This window comes from Gordionus sp. m RMFG-2023, chromosome 3, assembly GCF_954871325.1.
Source record: "Gordionus sp. m RMFG-2023 chromosome 3, tfGorSpeb1-WG-v2, whole genome shotgun sequence".
NCBI lineage: Eukaryota > Metazoa > Nematomorpha > Gordioida > Chordodea > Parachordodidae > Gordionus > Gordionus sp. m RMFG-2023.
This window is the reverse complement of record NC_088777.1, coordinates 26,370,158-26,378,311: the sequence shown is the minus strand read 5'-3', so window position 1 is coordinate 26,378,311 and position 8,154 is coordinate 26,370,158. Positions and strand designations below refer to the sequence as shown.

Genomic DNA, 8,154 nt, shown 5'->3' with positions numbered 1-8,154 from the left:
AATCCTGGCCAACAATTACTTTTCCATTTTCCTTAAACTTTTCCTAAAACTTACGGAGCTGGTTCCTATTTCTGCGTCATAGTTTCCTTTCTCTCATATCGTTATCACTATCAAAGACCTTTTTCGCTATATAATCTATCTATCACTCCATAGAGTATTTTTGTTTCTCTGGAAAAAGGAAAAAATAACCGTTTGTTGTGTGGTGTTCGTTGCTGGATAGTCATAAACCGATTACTGACTAGTTTTTGCCTATTCACTGGAATTTTCACCTTTTAAACAATTTGTGGTAAACCCATTTTAGCTTTTCCTTATTTTCATGAATAATTTCTAATCTCAATGGATATGAACATATTCTCAATTAGTTCTAAGTAACTATCAAGGCTTACATTAGATGTTAAACTTAAAATTAGCCACCACCCACCCTTAAAGTAATTAAATTATTTTGGCAGTTCATGGGTATAGGCTTTTGTTTTTGCCCATTTCTTTTGTTGATTAGCCTATAGACGTTTAAGCGACAGTTCTCGGACTGTTGCGCGTACAAGTACGTGCGGCTTGCCCACAAACGTGTGAAGGGCTCCTCATTTTTTTTCTCCCCTAAATTAACTATCCAGTTTGATGGATTTTGAGGAAAACCTAGCGTAGCTCTGTTGTATCCACAACCAGAGGGCGAAAACGCTTTTATCACGTATCACGTACCTTGATTAGTTGGAGTTCCTGAATGGATTATATCAAGTGATGCTAGATTAAAATTTTCAGGTTAACAAGATAGCATATTTTAAATTTACTTTGGTTGGTTGGGTTTCTGAATGGATTATATCAAGTGATGCTAAGATTAAAATTTCCAGGTTAACAAGATAGCATATTTAAAATTTACTTTGGTTGGTTGGGTTTTTGAATAGATTATATCAAGTGATGCTAAGATTAATTTACCTTGATTAGTTGGAGTTCCTGAATGGATTATATCAATTGATGCTAAGAAAAAAATTTCCAGGTTAACAAGATAGCATTAGTAATATATTCTAAGAAGAAAATTTCCAGGTTAACAAGATAGCATAATAGTAATACATTCTATAATTTACCTGGGTTGGTTATGGTCTCAAATGATGCTGGAGAAAATAATTTAGATAAACTTTCTAAGCAGGCAAGAGCTATAATATGATTATTTTATATAAGATTAACAAAAAATATACCAGTGCATTGTTTGGATATATGAAAGATATTGTTTTTAAATATCCCTTTACCCACACATGATGGCTTGGTGCATTTGTAATACATAGTAGTATTATAACTATCATATTTTCTAAAATGTGAAGGAATCATAAGGTAATATTTATATATAAAGTATATATGCAATCAGCTTGTTAAATTGAGGATACAAATTTTAAGCTTAAGCAAAAAGTCACGCAACAAAACATCAAAACACAAAAAAAAAGTATATCATGCAGCACAATACGAATCAACACTGCTATTCTGATTCATTCCATGATTATGCTTATATTTATATAAAAATCCTATATTATAGATTTTTATAAATTAAATCATATCTTATTTTGTATGTTATATAAATATCTTTTTTTGTATTTTATAATTATAATAAAAAAAAGTTATTATTAATATAGTTTCAAATAACAAATATATTCAAAATAATTTTAATCAATAATCTTTTATAATATCAAGTATTATAGTTGTTATTTCTTTTTTTCCCCTGATTGGTACAATCATCTAATTTTTACAAATATCTTGTTTTGTATTTTATATATATTATAATAAAAATAAAGTTATTATTAATATAGTCTAAACTCATAAAATATATATGTAGGAATATGTCACTAAAAAAGCTATACAGTTGTTCTAAATTCATCTATTGAAAATATTTTTATAAAGCAAGTTAACATAAATTACCAATGTCATTAAACTTTCTCTAAGATAAAGATCATTCATTATAAATTATATATATTTAGACATTATTTATTACCAAACTCAGTATAATGCTTAATTAATGCAGGACTTTTGGGAATAATTATATCATTTAAGTATTTCACAAAATGTTTATTTCAAATAATATAAATACATACAAAATATATATTTCAAATAACAAAAATATATACAAAATAATTTTAATCAATAATCTTTTATAATATCATTTTATTTGTTATTTCTTTTTCTTCCTCTTTGGTACAATCATATAATTTTTCTTATAACATTAAACATATTGCATGTTCTGTTGATTTATTTTTAAGCATTTCCAAGGTTATTAATGCTTTATCTGCTTCTATTTTCATTAATTTCCTATAGTCATCTTTTTAAAATTTATCAATAAATTATAAATTACCCATATCATTGTTCTTTCACTTAGGACATTTATAATAAAAACTAGGTGACCCAACACAGGACATAGATTCTATATAAATTTTTAGATATTATTAATTACCAGAATTATTACTAAGATTTAATGCTGCAGAACGTTGGGAATAAATATATCATCTGATATATTCTCACTATCAATGAGATCACCTAAATAATAAATATATTTTATCAATTAAAATGCGATATTTTACATTCATGTATACACCCTGTTATTTCATTAAATATATCATTTGCATCTTTAGTAGTACATTCCTCTATATCTAATGAGGATTTCTGTGATCTAGGTGTTAAGGTTTCTACCAGGAATAGCATATCCTGATAGAATGGATATGATATGTGACCTCTGACCCACTTTTCAGTCTTTTTAGCTTTTGTCTCTCTATAAAACAATCTCTCAGATTTTTCCAGAGAGATGAACCTAAAAAAATTTATAAATATAATATGTATGCAAAATTATTACCAGACATATTATACTACTTGAATAATTCCCAGATTTTATTCTTGTATATAACACTTTTATACAAATGATTATGCTTATTATATAAACATTCGTACTCTTTAAGAGAAAGAATAAAAACTATTTTATCTATTTTCTAAAAAAAAATTAAATTTAAATCATAATTTTAACTTGATCCTTTGGTTTTATATCATCAAAAAGGTTGTCTTTGAATTCATTTCAATTAATAAAAAATTCGCTAAATTTAAAAGTAGCGCAAAATCAAAAATTTTGAGCTATATTCACCAAAATCTGTATTTAACGAAGCACTATTTCAAAATCTCGCGATAAATACAAAATGATTTGTGTTTTCAAAAAATCGCGGCGATTTGCTTTCGCGATTCAAATCGCGCGATCGGTAACTATGAATGCGATATGATATTTACTGTATTTAGTATTTATCGCGTCTAAATTGCAATCGCAAAAGATTGTCAGTAGTACCAATTATATTTGCAACTAGGTTAAACCTATCCTCGGCCTGGTGGATCCTGCAGATTTTTCAAGTGTGCAATTTTACTAACAGATTTTGGGGCAGATTAATATGGCCAATTTAGCATAAATTTTTGGTGAATTATTGCTTCTAATGTTATTATCATCATACAGTGAAGGTCTATATTAAGAAATGATAATTAATTTATTATTAAATAAGTATTCATTCAAATAATTCAGGTATTTACAAAACTTAGCCCATTCTTATTGTACAGTCAGGCCTGGCCCATTATCTGTATGTTATTTATATTTGGGTCATATCATAAATATTGATTAAATTTAATATTATATTTAGACTTAATATACAAAGAAATGAGCACTGTAATTTTATTCAAAGAATATTTATCAAAATATTAGCTTAATTCAAAAAATTTATTAAACTTTTAATTCCTATGCTGTCCCAAAATTTACCAGATAGCAGATGTTTAGTAGGTCTGGTCTGTTAAAAATATTTTACTAAATTTGCCAAGATCATTGCAATTTTTTAATAAATTTTGCTAATCTCTTATATCTATTAATATCCGTGGTGTAGCCAGGGAAGGGGTTAAAAAATTTTTAGGGGACTGCCTCCCAAACCTCCCAATTTTTATGAACACTCAATTGCTTATATCTTATATGTTGAAATTATTTTAAAAATTTGCATATAATAAAATTTTAGAGAGTATTTCATTATTTTATTTATTATATAAAAATACTTTAGCATACCTTTATTTAATCATGTATTTATTTTTATTATTTAAAATAGATAGATATTTTGTACAGATTAATTAAAAATTTTATTGTTAAAAACTATAACTAATTATTCAAATAATGGTATTTAAAAAAATATGACGATATTACTAAAATATAAATATTACACACTCACTACTTGATTAAAAATATAATTAACTAAATTTTAAGATTTAATACAAAAATTATATAAATGTTATAACTAATTTTACGAAAAAATTTGATTATAAATATTGTATATTAAAACTAATATAATCATATTACATTTTTTGATAATTTATAAAGAAAGGTCTACTTTTCTCTGAGATTTTGCTAATGCATCTAGAATCAAATTTTATATAGAATAATCTTCTTATAAATTTTATTAGGGCTAATTCATTTAAACGTTTTTCACCGGTGGTATTCAGATACTAATTGATAAGGTAGCTAAAATAATTAATAATGTTTTGATATTAGGCAGGGAATCTAAAGTGCAATTACAGATTGAAAGAGCTTGCAGAGTATTTTTTGGTCTCAAAGAATATTCTATTCTGTCAAGATTTTTATACCAAAATCCTACATCACAAAGTAACCGAATCAACAGTTTAGACTTAACCGGCTAAAGAAAATAAAAGCTTTTTAAAATAAAATTATGACTAATAAATATTTACTTTAATTGAAATAAAAATGTATCAATAAGGGGAATAAAAATGTTTATTTTATAAAAATCCTTAATTACAGATGCATCGATATTTGAGCGATTAGATTGTCTAGAAACTAACATTGGTTTAAAAATTTCAATTCCAAACATATTAGTATTCTTCTTTACATTTATATATTTCATAAAATTTTTCATCCACATTCTCTTTGATATTTGTTAATATTTCAACAATATCCTTTACTCTATTCAGATATGATTAATATATAATAATTGCATAAAAATTTATTACCTTTTATCGATACCCCTAAGAACACACTCTACAAGGGGCTGACAATACTGCAAGCAGCTAAATTTCCTTAATTTATGGTTAGAACTGGGGTTAAATATTCTTGATCCATATTATTCTCCCATTCCAAGATCTTATGTTGTCAAGAGTTACATAACCTTAATATTTAAATTTTCGTTATTTAAATAAAAATATTGTATTACTGTTGCTTATTCTTTGATAAAGAAACATTCCTCTTGACTAAACATTGTGAACCCAATTTGATCACAAACCTCTACTTCTGATAACCCTGAGCATCTTGTCCATTAATTTCATTGACTGGAAGTAGGAGTTCCATCGGGTTGTTGGAGAGCTATAAGATATCCACCAAATTTTTCCAATAGAATATTAGCCATTTTAGGAGATATATTATGTTTGTTAATTAAAACAAAACATTTGACAAATGTTGATCTCGATATTCGCTTATAATTGATATCATTTTCTGCCTTCTCTGCATCTGTGGTTGCAATAAGATTCAGATTATGGTAACAACGTTGATGTCTTGATAGGCTAATAGTAGGATTATTTGGGTCATCGAGAGATAAAATGCTATCCAAATTTATTAATTCCAAATATTCACTACCTTATTCATTTTCTCCAAAAACTCTGGAAAAAAACTTTTATTTTAAATAATTTTTTTGTTATAAATATTACTTAAATTACTACACAAAGTTACTACTTATGCAAACACCGAATAATTAAAAAAAGACTTCATAATAATATAAGAATTTTATTTTTCCAACTCTCCACATAATGAATATTTTCATAAAAAATAAAAACTTCAAACAAAATATATATTGATTGACGTTCCTTAAAAAAAATATTATTTGTAATATTTTATTGTAAATTAGAATAACTGCAATATGCCCATCCCTCATAAGCCCAGTGTCCATCTACCCTATGAAGTTTAAAGTTATCGATCTTTGGATTAATCCCATTATCGTAATTTCAGTATGGGTCATTTCCTTTAATATTAATGGAATCGTACCTTTGAATTGTATCGATTTTTGTCCTGTTTCATCATTCATTGTACTTTCGAATTAAAATTTGGCATATATTAGTTATAATAATTGCATTTATATGAAAATTATACTTTATGGGATATATTTATTAATGTCACATATGAGGTGCTTTACAATTATATCCACCAAAATAAAATAAATCATCGATAATGGATTTTATTGGTGTTTTAAATATAATTTTATTTTAAAAGGATTTCGTAATAAATGTCCACGTATAATGTAAATTTAAAGAAAAAGAAACAAAAATAAATGGACGTGATTGATTCATTAAGAGGTAAGTATTTATCTTACAAGGGGTCAATGTCCTAATACTTATATGATAAGTTTTCATTTAAATTCCAGTTGCATTAATTAATATATTTTTTTTTATATAAAATATAAAGTTTATAAAAATATATCTATATTTTTTCTTATAAAAGCTTTTTAGTATACATAATATAATATTTATAATCCGTCACTTTGATTAAGAAACTCATGTAAATTTATGATTGTTTTATTCAGAAAAAAATCAAACATGAAAATATACATAATAACAAAGTAATACAAATTAGGGGAACAAAAAATTGCATTCAAGTAATAAAAATAAACAAGTTCCAACCAAAGCAATTATCAACACAGATAAAACACTGCCATATGCTTCAACATATTTTGTTTTCTCTTTTTCTGCCACGGTTTAATTCACATTTATAAAAAAAATAAGTATGGACCACAAAAAAATATAAAGACATGAAGAGGGGTAAAAAAAATATAAAATTTTAATTATATACATACAGTGAAAGGGGGGATATTTTTTACCAGATGTTAAAACAAAATAATATGATATTATTATATTTTTATTTTAATCATACTTAAACATTAATCTATGTTAAAAAAATATTAAACAACTTTTTAAATTTCACACTTAAAAAAATTTTTTATAAAAAAATATAAAAAGTTTTGTCATCACATATTTTCTTTTACTTAGTTAAAGATATTTTATGTAGAATAATTTTAAAAATAATGATAAAATATTCATCTTAGTTATTAAATCTTAGTCAAAATCTTTTATTTCTGAAAATAGTTTTTTTTTAAATTTAGTTTTTTTTTCTCTCACTCTATTTTATCATGTTTGAGATATAAATTTAATTCAATATTTTATTCAATTCATATATTACATATAAACCATATATAATAAGAAAGAGAGGTGGGCGCGGGCCGTGAAATTACGCGTGACCCATCGTGTTAGGTGGGTCACGGCGTGAGTGTGAATACATTTTAAATTCCAAGGCGTGACTGGGCGTGATGGGCTTTCCCAAAATTTTCCCCGTGCGTGATCGGGCGTGAACATCAATTTCCCGTGAATCACGGAAATTTTAATTTTAAAATTGTTTTTTTATAAATATAAATTTTAATTTAGTTCCTTTTTAAAAAAGAATAATTTATGAAAACTAAAAATCTTCCGCATTTTATAAACAACATCCGGTATCATTTAGTTAGTTCTATTTTCTTTTTATGTTTAGGTGTTTTTTATCGCGAGATTTTATGCTAAATTTTGCTTAAACTTTTTACAGAAAAGTCAGTTATATTTTATTTGCAAAGTTCAATCTTTAAAAACAACAGAAAGTGAAGGATTTTACAAGCAAGGCCAAGAGATAAATGTTGGTGTTACATATGAATAACAAAATATAAAAGTTGTGAACCGAACTCTCATGAATACTATAGGTCCAAAAATATACCATGAAATAAATCTAAGATTAAAAGCATGACCTATAATAATTACTTGTCCATAATCACTGATATTTGGACGGATGACTATAAAAATCTAAGTTTTTTAACCATTATAGGACATATTATCATTAAGGATTTTAAATTAAAAACATTTGTTTTGGCCACAAGGGCAATGGATAAAAAAACGTTAAAATTAAAAGTGCAGTCAATTCAAATTTAGGAGAATATACAGAAGTAGAAAATTACTTAAAAAAATATATAGTTGTGACTTGTGAGTGATAACGGAGCAAATTTTATAAGTGCATTCAAAAGTGACGAAACGCTAGCATGTATATGCCATATACAAATAATATTATGCATTATGTTTTTGACAATTGTT

At 25.6% G+C, this 8,154-nt stretch overlaps 1 long non-coding RNA gene across 1 annotated transcript; it reads left to right on the top strand.

Moving 5' to 3' along the window:
* The first annotated feature begins 878 nt into the window (after positions 1 to 878).
* On the top strand, positions 879 to 1,703 carry LOC135927178 (uncharacterized). Its single transcript, XR_010571973.1, has 3 exons — positions 879 to 991; positions 1,039 to 1,141; positions 1,194 to 1,703. It is a non-coding gene; the product is annotated as an uncharacterized LOC135927178 (long non-coding RNA).
* The last annotated feature ends 6,451 nt before the right edge of the window (positions 1,704 to 8,154 follow it).